This window comes from Euprymna scolopes, chromosome 29 (genome assembly GCF_053919585.1).
Source record: "Euprymna scolopes isolate OS-2025 chromosome 29, ASM5391958v1, whole genome shotgun sequence".
Taxonomy (NCBI): Eukaryota; Metazoa; Mollusca; class Cephalopoda; order Sepiida; family Sepiolidae; genus Euprymna; species Euprymna scolopes.
Window position 1 is genome coordinate 24,541,874 of NC_136510.1, and position 15,918 is coordinate 24,557,791.

General features: G+C 34.9%; 1 protein-coding gene across 2 annotated transcripts in view; it reads left to right on the plus strand.

The window, feature by feature from the left end:
* LOC145252549 (uncharacterized) overlaps positions 1–15,918 on the plus strand; it is a 199,966-nt gene that overhangs the window by 110,012 nt on the left and 74,036 nt on the right. The gene's annotated exons all lie outside the window — the stretch shown is intronic.

Genomic DNA, 15,918 nt, shown 5'->3' on the forward strand with positions numbered 1-15,918 from the left:
CTTGACACAGTTCAAGTGTGCTTTTCTCAATTCTACATGCTAAATCAAAACAAAATGGCCAACGAATTTGACCTGATGTTGTGTTTATCAAAAAGCAAAACTATAATTTTCACTCGGAATGATTTTCCATTTATTAATCTATATACCTAAAATTAAAGGTTTTTTTTCTCTGACATTGATATTAAAATCCTACATTTTCTATTTAAAGATTATTAAACCAAACTTAATATACTCAGTCATGGATATGCGAGTGACTACATGAAGATTAACTAATTTTCATATGCTTTTGAAAAACAAACGTTCATTAATTATTCATTTTTTATGTTTTCTTATTAGATGATTGGTTTCATTTCACTATTATGCTAAATTCTATTTATGCATAGTTTTTACATTCTGCATAATTGGTTGGTTGTTTTGTTTTACGGCATATCAACCCTTTTCAGGTTATTTAATGCCGAATCTAGTGATTTTGAAGAACGATTTTTTAATATAGTATATTTGTTTCTTAGGTCGTATTCTATTTAACCCATAGTTGAGACCCTAACAGGTACTACCACTCCGGGTCAGAGTGGACCTGGGAGCAATGGCAATTAAAGGGTGGATCCACACTCCCTAAGGCCTGCAAGCTGGGGCCTCACCATCGGATAATTGCTTGGAATTTAAGATAAAAATGTTCTAGCACATGGAAATGTTTATATATATATATGTGACCTTGTCAGTGTGTGTATGTGTCTGAAAAGACCCTACCGAACACCTCTCTGCATGTTTGGTCTACAGACTTGAAATTTAATATATAGGGTATTTGAACCAGCGGCACACTTTCAGTTTGTTTTTCAGCCAGCAAAAGTTGCCGGTAAGGAGTCAAAATTGAAAAAGAAAAAAACGCTCAACCTTGGCAAGAGTAGTTGACTAAACTTGTTTACATGCACAAATCTACAATCATAGGTTAAACAACACTATTTTTTAAACTATTTTTATGCGTATGAATGTAGTTCAGAGGCTAAGAAATAAGACTGGAGAATCGTATGTTCTGGGTTCAATTCTAGCCGATGGTACCCAAGGTTTTTTTTTTTTTTTTTTTTATATTTTCGAAATCACTACTATATATTGGGTACAATATAACAATCAATAGAGATTTGACTCTATAATAAATTAAAATATCTTTAAGTGTATTTTATTATTGGTTAATGACAGTTTTTTAATGTTATGCTTTCTATAGGAGGCTTGACTTTGACAAGATATTTTCAGAATTTAATTGCTTCTGAATATTGTCCTGATGTCATATGGATTGTATATTCTTTGATTATTTTATCAGAAATTTGTCATCAGTATTATTGCTGTTGCTGTTGTTTGTTTGCTAAGCGAGTCGGATTTCTGCATCGAGTTCACGAAGGATGCGCCTCAGGAGTGTTTGGTCTTCATGAAGTCCTCTGCATTGGTTGCAACTATTCATTAAACCTGAAGAGTTGCAGGTTTTTACTCCTGACACTGAGAGAAACAAAACTGATTGCATACAAAGTTGAAGTTTGGCACAAAAAAAAAAAAAAAAGAACGCAGAAAGAACTTTATTACTCTTGATTTGCAGTTTTATGCATAATATGCTTTTGTTTGCTGTACGTGGAGGCAAACGACCAGAGGATGTCGAATCCTGATGTTGATTCCTCCTAGATTTTCACTAGAGCCCTGTTCGCCAGGTTGCAGCCCCTAATAATGTTCGTCCATTGCTTGCGGAGATGACCATGATCATGCAGTTGTTCTGTGGATTTGGAGATGGCTACTCAGTTCGATCTGAGCTCTGAAGTATCTCCCACATGTGGGGCAGCTTTGGGATGATTCTGTAGCAGACGTGTTGATTGTTCTGTCTTTTCTAATACTTCATTTGCTCTCACATTCTTCAATGTCTGCAGATTCAGCAATTGTAGCCCCTTTGTGGCTTGCAGTATGCCGGGAACATCTGTTTTGAACTAGGTTTTCTCCGCTTGTGGGGAAAACCTAGTCCATAACAAAACTGTTTCTGGGACACCTTCAGACTGTCTTTGAACTGTTTTCACTGTACTCCTACAGTCATTTTGCTTTTGGTCAGCTCACTGTAAAAGAAGCTGTTTTGGAAGTCCTAATACCGCTGGGTGTCAAACCTGTCCGTCATGGGTGGTCATGCAAGGAACTGGAGTTCCAGACAGCATTATCCTGACATGACCACGTTGCCACTGCCTTTATCGCAGTGAGGAAAGTTTGGACTTTAGGGGAGGGGCATATTGCTGCAATTGATTTAATGTCAATTTCATTATCAATAGAGATAACGTAATTTGAATAAATAATGAAAAAAAAATCTTTAGATAATGAATAAAGTAATCATGTTTTACAATTTTGGAGATGAGGTTACATCGGCCGAAACGTTGTGAAAATAACATTCAAGATGAGAACAGTACTCCAAATAATCCAATAAAATAATAATAAGATAATTTTTATTTTTTTAAATTTTTTATTTATCACAAAACAAGACAGAGAATTAGGGGCATCCTGAATGGGGAGATGTGTAGCGAGATGTTTGCCTTACATATGTTCCTGTATTTCTATATTCCTGAAATAAAAGTTAATTTTATTATAGAGAAAATCTCTAGTCATATCAATGGGGATTATCAACGCAAAGAAAAGACTCTACTGATGATTCGGACTACTATTCTCATCACGGTTGTTATTGCCACAATTCATAGCACCCTTTTAGAGGTGTCAAGATTTTTATGATATCCTGCTTAGTTGTAGTGGAATGGGGTCAAAAATGAATAGTAACGTTCATCACTACCAAGACAAAGCTCGTTTCCTTTAATAATTACATCGAACCTTACCAACCACCAATAGCTATGGCTAGAAATACTTTACTTGGAAGCACTTTGTTCAAGCTCCTTGGATTAATGTTCACAGGAAACATGAGTTGGAATAGATGCATCGAGATCATTGCCAAGGCTGCTGCAAAGAAGATGGGCTCTCTATACCGTGCTAGAAAGTTACTTACGCCTGAAAGTATCTTGTACCTCTACAAAGCCACCATTCATCCATCTATGGAGTACTGCTGTCACATTTGGGCTGGTGCATCTACTACTAGTCACTCGCTCCTGGACAGTGTTCAAAAGAGTCGCCAACCTAATAGATCCGGAACTGTCATCTAAACTTCAGCCCCTGTCCCATCGATGAAATGTAGCATCCCTTTGCCTGTTTTACAAGTATTTCAATGGTGGATGCTCTGACGAACTACAAGCCTTTTTCTCCCCTCGATGAAAATATCCCTGACAAACCTGACAAGCAGCAAAGTCCCACCCCTACAGTTGATATCCCTAGATGTAAGAAAGCCTTCTAGTCTAATAGCTTCTTCTCTAAAACTGCAGGACTTTGGAATTCTCTTCCAATTTCCTGCTTCCCCAGCTGTACTGACATGCAGAAGTTCAAGTGTAATGTGAACAGACATCTTGCTGCTAAACTCCCTACATAGTACCCCTGCAACTTAGGTCCCTGATAGTAGCCTCCTACATCAAAGTGGCAATGTGCCTTGTTTGGAGTGAAAATGTAATTTAAAAAAAAGAAAAGAAAAAATGTTATCTGGAGAACACCTTTTCATATTTCCTTCTAAAGCAGTTTTATTTACAACAATTGTTTCTGCCCATCTCAGAAAAAAAATTTCTTTCAAAAACACTGTAGTATGTATTTTTTTTTTAATTATAGAGTATACTATATAAATTTATTTTAAAAAATTCTATGTATGTTTTTTTTTTTAATTCATAGAATATATTATATAAATTTCTTTTAAAAACCTGATATGTAGTATTTTTTTTTTTAATTATAGAATACTAGCAGGCCACTTGGCGTTGCCCCGTATAAAATATGCATAAATGTTATATTTTAATTAATGCAGAATTCTTATTTATTATAAACAGAAATACCATTGGTATTAAACATACCATTAAATTCCTTAAGACCATGAAATACATTAGCATATTATTATATAACTACTAGAAGATGTAGCAGGCGTTGCTCGGTCTTAAACATAACATTAAATTTAAAAAAAAAAAAAATGGGAAGGAACTGAGACATGTACATGCGAGTATTATGTTTTTACTAAACAGTTCACTTCTTCTAAGTAAAAAAAAAAAAAAAAAAAAAAAAAAAAAATTCTAAAGCTGAGGCCGAAACCAAAGCCTAAAGACAATGAGTCAAATACGATATCCACTACATCAACTTGGCATGACTTTTAAAGAGTGTTTTGAAATCAACTCATACTTAACATAAGAAAGTTGTTATTGAAAACAAAACAAAAAAAATTGGTGGCCTTCCACGTACCAATTTTTCAATTTTAATCCCTTTGCAGCCCTTTTTTTTGGATGAAAATTGATTAAAAAGTTTTCCACGTGTCTGAATACTCTACATACCAAATTTCAAGTCTGTAGGTAAAAAATCTGTTGAATAGATAGGTTGAGAACTGTCTTAACACACACATTCTAACTTTTATAGATGTATAAATTTCTTTTAAAAACACTATGTAGTATGTTTTTTAAATTTATAGAATATATTATACCAGCCTGGGTGCCCGGTGTTGCCTGGGTGTTTGGAGCTGTGTGTAGAGCAAAAAATAAAAGTGGTAGTTCGTAGGCAGGCTTTGAATCACGAAGAAGGAAAAGAATGTGACATCATTGTTGTTGCATTCATCGCCAAACCAGAACTGGCGAAGGTTTAAATTAAGGATAGTCAATTGAAAAGAGGCAATGACTTTCGAAAATATCGGCAAAAAAAACGACCCCTCCTTGTAGAAAAGTGCTCAGTTGAGGGTGAAGGAGTTAATGTTTTTAGCTAATTTTTCGATATTTGTCGTCCGAAGGATCGAGCTTCAAAGCGATACCAATCTTGTGAAACTCTGTCACCTCTGTCAAAAGTTTTAGGCAAACATAGATACAGACAGGTGAGATTTATATTATAGAGGGGTACCCGGCGCTGCCCGGGTGTTTGGAGGTGTGTGTGGTTTTGGGTAAATCAAAACTCCGGGGGGGGGGGGGGCATGAGTAAAATAAAAAAAAAAAAGTTTTGGTAGGTAAGTATAAGGATCGAACCCGAACCCTTGAGGCAAAGTTGGAAATTAAAGTGAAAAAAAAAAAACATGCGACATTAACCACTAGGCCACTGCGAAATACTAACGGAAACACATTTGAATTTATTTAATTACTTAGAATTGGCAGGTGCACGTTTTAATGGCTTAATGAGGTCAACTTTGACTGCAGGTAGTATTTTATTTCCTGCGGGAACGCTTTTTTTTATTTTTATTTTCCAAGATGTTGGGGGGGGGGCAGCTCCCCATAAAAAGGGGATTGTCCAAATTGAATAGCAATTGTCTGATATAAGGAAAATATTTCCATATTGATCAAAGCTGATTACTTTCGGACATTTCCGAACAGAAAAATACCGCCAGAATTAGTGTCGCTTTTATTATACGAAAAAGCCTAATCCACATGTGGCAAGCGAAAAATGTTGAATATTTATCTTTTCAAAGCCGAGTAAATTAAATGGACAGGCGACCTCCGTTGTTAACTTGTAGATAATATGATTCATATGTGATATAAAAAAATTTTAAGAAGTTGTGAGCCGACCGACCGCTTCTCGGAAAAAAGCCTTTCTTGGACATACACAAAAAGCGAACATACATACACACATTTTCGCTTTTATATATATATAGATAAATTTCTTTTTAAGAAACAGATGAGCAGCAAGTACACATGCGAAATGTGGAGGATATTTGTTTGTAAGATTACTTAAAAAAAAAAAAACAGGTTCATTTTTTGAGATTTTTTTCTTCAAACTATAGTTTCTATTTACTAGCCTCCCCACGAGGTCAGCATTTTATGTGGGGAAAATCCAACTCCCTAAAAGTGGGCACTTTAAATTGATAGCAAAATAAAAAAAAATGTGTAAGCCTTGAAGGATTTCCACTTCACTGACTGAAGACAGAACAGATGTACACTTTAAAATATTGATTTGCAGAAAATATAAAAAAAATTTGCATTCAAATTAGGCCATTCAAAATTGTGGGGAATGAGGATATTGATAGTCATCCTTGGTCACAATAACTAAAAAAATGTCTGTCCTACTTCCTACAGCCGATATGAATTCTTCCCAATCCCCATTAGGGATCTCCCCGCTTGTTTTCGGTGCCCCGGAGAACAGTAGGTGATCTAACTACTTAGATTAGCTTAGGGAGGGACCTTACTAACAATGCACTAGGCAATTTTATTATTTGTATATTTTTTCTAGATTTCCCACTCCCCAACACGAACTGTTTTTCTTCCAAATTAAAGAACTTTTTATTTTCCAATAAATTGAACTTTTTCACACACACACACACACACACACACACACACACACACACACACACACACACACACATTTTAATTAAAAAAAAAAAAAAATTTACACACACATTTTAATTAAAAAAAAAAAAATTACACACATTTTAATTAAAAAAAAAATTCACACACACATTTTAATTAAAAAAAAAAATTCACACACACATTTTAATTAAAAAAAAAATTCACACACATTTTAATTAAAAAAAAAAAATTCACACACACATTTTTAAAAAAAAAATTCACACACACACACACACACACACACACACACACACACACACACACACAAATTGTATATATATCCTTTTTTGCAAAAACGCTGGGGTTTTCATTAGTTAGTTTAGAGTCCACAGAGGGAATGAGGTATTGTGGTAAATGTTGCCAGTCAAGCGTAAAGTCACCAAAGACTCCAATTTTTATTTTAGTTACAAAGACCCTAAACGACCCTGGTGTCTAACTCTGTCCCGTGGGGAGGCATAGTAAATAGGTACAAAGACCCTGCAACACTCCCCTCCCCAGATCTTATAGGGCGTTGTGCCTAAATTTGTTTTGTCTTTTGGAGATTTTACTTTTTTAAATTTTTTAATTTTATATTGGAATTTTTCTTATTGTAATTTTTTCCTTAAACGAAATAAATTAAATATGAAAATCAAAGTGTAGTATCTGTTCTTCAGATGCTGCACTTCCATTTCTTGTTCTCTTTCAGTGGAGGAGCAGTCCTTCACGACTGAGACAATTTTTTTTATTTTTGTACCTTTTCTCCACATTAAAAAACAACCCTGGTGTCTAACTCTGTCCCGTGAGGAGGCATTGTAAATAAGTACTCTTAAAGAAAATCATCAATAGCCATAATACCACATTTACTCCGTGGTGGGGGTGGGGCAGTTCTCACTTAAAATTTCCCAAATAATTAAAAATTTTATTAAAAAAAAAATATATATATATATGCATAAAAATAATAATAATAATAATAATAATAATAATAATAATAATAATTTCATTGGTGAGATTCATGGAGTGTGGAAAAAAAAGAATACACTTTGATCTTAGCCAAAAAGGTCAAGAATTTTGTCTCCGTGATTTCTCCTTTCGATTTCATTTAATGAATCCGTTTCTGGCTTTGATGACAGCTGCAAAGTGACCTTGGAACTGGTCACTGGCCTTCATCACTGTCTACCGACTTAAATGCTTTAAGACTTAGATAATCCTGACCTTTAGCTCATCCTTCATGTCGCAGCTGCGTGTCTCACACAAAGACGTTGAGAGTTACAGTCAGGCAAGTTGGGAGGTTAGATGAAGTGTGGTCGACACGATCCTCTAACACTCAGGCCTGGGTCATTAGACTTAATATGGCGGGGTGCTGAGTTTTGCCATGTGTCAGCTTATTTCCAGCTAGCTCGTTGATCCAGAGTTTCAATAGTTAACTCAGAACCTGGTTGCAGCTGCAGTCATCAGTCAGTGTAGCATGAAGCCCTTGGAGGGGAGTGTAACATGTCCTTACTTTCAGCGATCAACAATATATACTAGAAATATACCAGTTCTAGAATAAATACCCCAACAGAACAGTTTTGCACTACTGCTTTCTTTTATATATATATACTAGCAGTTCAGCCCGGCTTTGCTTGGGCCATGTTCATAACTTGCCCTACGAGTACGTGTGAATACACTTTATGTAAGATTTCAAATGTTTAGACCAAAATTTGTCTGAGTAATTTCGTAGAAACCGCAGAGGTCAATTTTTTTTTTAACTTTAGCCCCAATTTTAACCCCTTAACATTTATTGTTTTTGGTCTCAAATCCAAATACAAAGTTGTACATATGTCCAAGTTACCTATATCTAAAATTTCAAGTCTTTAGACCCAAAATTGGCAGAGGAATTTAGTAGAATCTGCAAAGGTCTTTGACCTTTTGGCAGCTAAAGTTTCGCCCCAAAACTGATTAAAATGATTGCTACATGTCTGAATACTCGTTATGTATAAATTTCAAATGTTTAGACCAAAAATTGGCTGAGTAGTTTGCTAGACACTGCAAAGGTAAAATCTTTTGAACTTTGACCCCTTGGCAGGTCAAATTTTCGACAAACCGATTAAAATGCTTGCTCTATCTAAATATTCTTTATGTAAAATTTCAAATGTTTAGACCAGAAATTGGTTGAGTAATTTAGTAGAAACTGCAGAGGTCAATTTTTTTAAAACTTTGACCCCAATTTTAACTGGAAAACATTTTTTTTTTTTTTGGACTCAAATCAAATTAAAAAGTTTTATCCCTGTCCAAGTAACCTACATTTAAAATTTCAAGTGTTTAGACCCAAAATTGGCAGAGGAGTTTGGTAGAGTTTTCAAAGGTCAAATCGTGGAACTTTGACCCCTTGACAGGCAAATTTCTGGCTCAAAACCGATTAAAAAGATTTTCCCAAATCTCAATAACCCATATGTCAAATCTCGAATCTGTAGACCGAAAATTGACAGTTATTTGGTAGGGAAATGTACACACACACACACACACACACACACACACACACACACACACACACACACACACACACACACACACACACACACACACACACACATTTTTACTTTTAAAGATATATAAATATAATAGTAAAATGCTTGTTGCTAGACAGATATCAGTAATATATAATAGTGTTGGTTTCTAATTTTAATTTTTTGGAGGTGAATTGCGGTTTACCCCCCTCCTTAAATAGTAAAGATTACACAAAAATAATGTGCCCACGTTACTCAACGTGTTGCCATTAATATACATTCCATAATTCATAAATAGTTCATTAATTTAAAATTTTACTTAGTACATATTCATGATGCTCACGTAGGTGCACATCAGTTTATAAAATATTTATTACATAATATACTTTAAAATTTGATGTAGAGTAATGTTTTTATCTTGCTTATTTTAAAAGTATTCTGTGGGGGTGTGCACTAAATTGTAAAGTTTACAAAAAAAAAAAAAAATGTGCCCACGTTACTCACTATGTTGTCTAGAATATATATTCCTTAATTCATAATGATTGATTCATTACTTTAGGAGTCAATCTTATGCATAAAAATACATATATGATGATTGCAGCATCTCTACAAATGATTGCCATCTCAAGTTTTATGTTCTGCATCAAATAGCCTTTCATGTGTCCTCAGGTGGCTTTGAAGGCCAGCAGCTGATGTACAAAGACGATGGCAGACACGACATACAAAAGTCAAAATCTTAACAGGGTTGATTGGATTCAAATGAGGAATATTGTTTTTGTGCTCAGTCATATGCCTTTTCAGTTCAGATGCAAATCTGCATATAATGCACACTGTGCTATCAGGTTGCTGTGGAACACTGGATGACGGTGGTCTGTCAATGTGAGATTTCATAAAAGTGTGGGGTAGGGTGGGGTGATCCCCAAAATGGTAAAATTTACAAAAGAATAAAAATAATGGGTACTCCTGCAGTATTTTACCCACCGATTTCACGATCTTAGCCGAGCGTTGACGAACGTTTTCGGTGTTAACGCCGACGAAAGCCGAGAATTTGGAGCTACGGTGCAAGAACGCTAAAAGTATGTGAATAGCAACAACATTACAAGGAAAAGATATTACACACACACAACAAAATGGATAAAATGAATACAAAAAATTTGGATAAAATAAATCACAAACACTTACCGTAAGTTTTTTTAAAGTAAAATAAATTTATTTTGTTGAATATTTTTTTTTTTTTTTGGTTCATTTTGTTTTCTGATAGCTTTTTTTTTTTTGGGGGGGGGGGGTAAGCAACAGTAATAAACACTTCAATGTTTTTTTTTGTTTGTTTGTTTTTAACAAAACGTTATTAAACAGTAACAACAATGTTTTTTTTTGTTTTTGTTTTTTTTCAGTAATGTTTGTAGGGGGGGGGCAACAATTACTGTTTATCTTTAGTTCCGACTGGAGGATTTTCTACTGACTGTAGAGGAAAAGTAGGGAGCAAAGGGTTTTCAGAGGATGTGGAAAGAAGCTCCTTCCCAACCGGGTAGCCTTCCGCGATTTGATTTATTATGGAGACAAAAGGGTTGTGTCCAAATTTTTGTCTCCACATAAATTCGCATAAATATGTTTCCAACAGCTCCCGTTTTTTTTTTTATCGCTAAATTAAATAGCTGAAATGAAAGGCTGTGTATTTTTACTTTGAACAATAAAATAACTGAAATGAAACGCTATGTGTGTAATTTCAATGAAAATTATTCGTCTGCTGCGCGTTCGTTTGAAGCGCCCTGATTGGCTGATAGAGTATCGTACCGCTCGCCGTTTTCCAACGGATGTCGATCAACGCTCGGCTAAGATCATGAAATCGGTGGGTAAAATACTGCAGGAGTACCAAATAATGTGCTCACATTACTCACCATGTTGTCTAGAATATATATTCCTTAATTTATAATGATCGGTTTATTAGTTTAGGAACGAACCCTACACAAAAGAATACACATAAAAACATATATATATGCATAACTTTATATATATATTAGTGTTGGAACGTTTAATCAGAATTGGGAATCGGAAAAATCGGAACTTTTGGAAGAATTGGAATTGGAGAAATTTGTGCCTATTTTCTGATGCCCGAAACGATTCCTTTAATTATCTTTTTCTTTTTTCTTTTTTTTTTCTTTTAAATCTAATTTTATTTAAAACAGAACTTTCCACTACTGGTAGTAATGATAGTTATTGATTTTAAACGACCAGTCAAACTAAAATCTATAGATAAGCCCCCCCACCACCACCACCACCGCCCTCAACCCCTGCAAATGTCTTTTAATGTTTGAGAAAATATATACACATTTAACGTGTGCTTTTACGGTAATCAGGAAAAATAACAACTTTATAGTTAAATATTTAGAGATTTATAGAAAAATCTGAATCAGGAATTTAGTCCGGAATTGTGAAAAATATTGGAATCTTCCCATATATATGAAAGAGAGAGATCTGAGTTTTACAGTCAGTAAATAATTAGTCTTACACTGATCAAAATAGTAGGAACGAAAAACTTCAGGCTTGTCTCTCCATGGATACGCACGTGCACGTGGTTTGTCTATTTTATGGCATATCAGCCTTTTTTCAGTTAATTAATGTTGAACAATGATATCTTCCTAAACAATTATATACTCTTAAACACAAATTGCTATTTTACTCACTGCTGTTGGAGTAAAGGCGAGGATTTATACTTTTCCCCACAACAATAAGACATAAATAAATGTTAATATGTATACAATCATCTGTGTGTGCTTTGATGTGTGCGTACACACACATATACATATATATATATATATATATATATATATATATATATATAAAATGTATGTGGTGTGTGGAAAAAGTTAAAGTATCAGCACGTGTGGTGTCTGACATCGATATATATGTGCATTCATTTATGTGTAGAATTCCAAACAAAAAAAAAATATCATTTTATTCCTAACTTGCCCACCAAATTTCAATTATGAATGCCCAACAGTCTTTTATTGCCATTCAAGGATGAATATACCTGGCAATAACTGATAATCTCATCTCTTGGCACTGTCCTGATTTTTGCGGTGATGTCTCTCTTCAACTCAAAAATAGCCTGGGAATAATTCCACAGATAAAAAATCTGTAAGGGTTAAGGTTTGCTAAATGTAAAACCCATTCAGGATCACATTTACTGTTGAGATAAACAAAGTATCCCTTCATATCATTGGGCGATGATAAAGCAAAAACTGTTGAACATTCATTAGTAAAATTTGATGGACATGTCAGGCACAGGCTACAAATTTTTTGTACAAAATATGTATTGCAGATTGGATTGTATTAATGATTCCATGGGTGGCATTTTTTTTTCTTTTTTGAGTCACCCTAAAATGTTTATAGATTTTTGGCAAGTATTTTATTGGTTTTTTTTTTTTTTTAATTTATTTTTTGGGGGAAAGTAACCTAATACATTTCATGACCTATTTTAGTGTCTCTATAGGAGCAGCCATAATTTTTTAAATGTCTGCACAATTAAATTATGGCCAAGCAAGAGGGCTAACATGCTTGCCAGTCGGTTTGCATCAAATTCTACACTGAACCCAACAAACCACTCCCTCCCAGGCTTTTCTTTGCAGACAGAAACCACACTAGATGATCTGAAAATCAACCCTTCTCAAGTGCATGATATCATAAAACACCTAGACACCTCAAAAGCATGTGGACCTGATGCCATTCTGGCTGTACTATTTAAAAAATTGCTCTGCTGAAGTTGTTCCCATTCTCTCCAAACTTTTAAACAAATGCCTTAATGAATCTTGCTTTCCTGAATGTTGGAAAATTGCTTCTGTGGTACCAGTTTACAAGAATTCTGGCGAAAGAACTGACCCATGAAATTATCACACCATTAGCCTCCTCCCTCTCTTTGCCAAGATATTTGAATCTATGATTAATCAAGCTCGTCTACCATTTTACAGTTACTAAACTTCTGTCCAACGAACAATATGGATTTAGGCAAGCCCATTACCATGCACTGGATAAAGCAGGGGAAGGTAGGGCAGTAGCTCTAGATACATCGTAGACTTTTGACAGGGTATGGCACGATGGTCTTTTCAGGAAAATCAAATTATGTGGTATTACTGGACGAATACTTGACATAATTAAATTCTTCTTAAATAAGACAAGAGTCCAGATTGTCCTCGATGGTCTTACGTCAAAACAATATGATATAAATGCAGGTGTACCTCAAAGGTTGATCCTTGGACCTTTAATATTCATGATATTCATAAACGACCTCTCTGATAAAATTATTTCTGAGATGTGTATCTTTGCTGATGACACCGTGTTCTATAACAGGCACGTGGGGAAAACGAATGTTCACTTATCTAAGACAATGGCAGAAACCCTAGAAGAAGACTTTTTAGTCTGTAGTTGAATGGGGACAAAAATAGATGGTGACATTCAATGGTGTCAGGACTAAGCTTGTTTCCTTTAATAATTACAAGAAACCTTCTAAACCACCAATAGTTATGGCTAATGATACAATACTGGAAAGTACTTCATTCAAACTTCTTGGCTTAGCGTTCACAGGGAACATGAGTTAGAACAGATACATCAAGGGCATTGCCACAGCTGCTGCGAGGAAGGTGAACTCTCTAAAAAGTTACTTATGCCTGAAAGTATCTTTACAAGGCCACAATTCATCCATGTATGGAGTATTGTTGTCATATTTGGGCTGCTGTATCTGCTACTAGTCACTTCTGGACAGAGTTAAAAAGAGAATCTCCCAACCTAATAGGTCCGAACTGTCAGTTAACCTTCAGCCTCTTTCCCATCGACGAAATGTTGCATTCCTCTGCCTGTTTTAAAAGTATTTTAATGGTAGATGCTTCGACGCACTACGAGGCCTTGTACCCCCCTAACATAAATACCCCTGACAAACCCGACAAGCAGCAAAATCCCACCCCTATAAAGTAGAGATCCCTAAATGTCCTAAGGCCTTCTACTCTAACAGTGTCTTCCCCAGAACTGCTACACTTTGGAATTCCCTTCTGGGTGCCTGCTTCTCTGACTATACTGGCATGCAGAAGTTCAAGTGTAAGGTAAACGCACATCTTGCTGCTCAATTCCCTACATAGTATCCCTGCAATTATGTCCGAAATAGTAGCTCTTACATCAAAGTGGTACTGTGCCTTGTCTGGGGTGAAAATGCAAAAAAAGAAAAAGATGTTAGATGATAAGGCTAAAAGTTTTGTATTTTGCCATTTTCATGTGAATTTTCACATACACTGCTTTTTTTTGATATCCTTACACGTTTAGACTGATGTATTTTTACACTTTCTACACAGACGTTAATCTGCTATTATATCAAAACAATCCCCTGTCCATTCTTGAACAGAAGAAAACCATCTTTACTAAATCGAGAGTGGTACATGTTGCGTTAATTGACTGTTTTGCATATTGTATCAAGATGTGCACATCTGAAGCATATTAATAAACGGCGATAAAATATAGACTGTTGGACATTCATTGCTGAAACTTGGTGGACAAACCAGTGAAGTTTATTTGTTTGATTGTAGAAAGGGTTGTGATTTTTTTCATTAATGATTCAACGGGTGGCGTTTTTTGGCATATATATATATATATATATATATATAAAAAAAAAAAATGAGAATTAAGAGTTACATAGAACTTTATTAAATCAAATCATCAAATCAATAAGAACGAAAACGAAAGGAAAGTGGAAAAGAACATCTTTAGGCCATGCCATTTTGAAGCTAATTGCTTCTCCTCAGAAAAGGAAAACAACCAACCTTATAACAATATAAAAGTATACAAATAAAACTTAATTAATTGCTCCTTTAAACCAGGTAGAGCTTTTAGTATCTTGTTAGGTTTGCTTTATTAAAGACTAGCAGAGGTATCCGACGTTGCCCGGGTGTCAAGAGGTGTGTGTGGTGGTTGGGGGTAAAATAACAGTAGAAGTCCGGGTGGAGAGAGGTGTTAAAAAAAAGTGGTAGTAGCAGAGTGGGGGTGGGCAGATCAAAACAACAGTAGGTAGACCGGGTGGAGAAAGGGGTAAAAAAGAAAAAAAAAATGGTAATAGTTGGGGGGTGGGGGGCGTACTCTGCATTGCCCAGGTGTGTGTAGGTGGGGTAGTAAGGAACTCCAGGGGAAGGGAATCAAAACAGTTCAGCCCATGTGGAGAGAGGTGTTAAAAAAAATAAAATGGTAGTAGTGTGGGGAGGGAATCAAAACAACAATAGGCAGCCAGGGTGAAGAGAGATGCCAAAAGAGATGTTGGCAGGCAGGCTCGAACCGTGATGTGAAGACAGAAAAAAAAAGTAAAAGAAAATCTGATGTCTTACCAATCTTCCATGACGCGACCGGAAGTTCGAAACGTTAAAATTAGGCAAAGTCAACTGATACGATGACTTGCAAAAAATCGACCCCTTCTTGTTCAAAACTGGCCAGTTTAGAGTGAAGTAATTAATGTTTTTGGCCAATTTTTTTTATATTTGTTTTTTGAGATGTCGAGCTTCAAAATGAAGTCAGGATCTTGTCAGGATCCGTTGCCTCTGTTGAAAGTTTTTGTGAGACATACAAACAAACATACATACATACATACATACTTAAACAGACAGGTGAAATTTATATAAATGATAATCTTCTTTTTGATTGATTTATTACATATATATATATATATATATATATATATATATATATATATATATATATATATAAAATCGATAGTAAACATTTTAAAGCTATAGAAGTGTTTATTTCACATTCATGTTGTTTTATAGCTTGTATGTTGCGTCTTACACATGTTTCATTAAATGGTAGAATGAAATAAATAAATACTCCTGTGGCTTTGGAGCATTTACTATCAATATATATGCTCTGGAGGTGTAAATTCATTTTTATTGAGCTTAATTAATTTGTAGCAATTTAGAAAAATTTTATTGAATATATACATTATAAGTATATATATATTTTCTGAATATATGAGTGTGTGTGTGTATATTATTCCAGGTTAAAAATATTCAAAGATA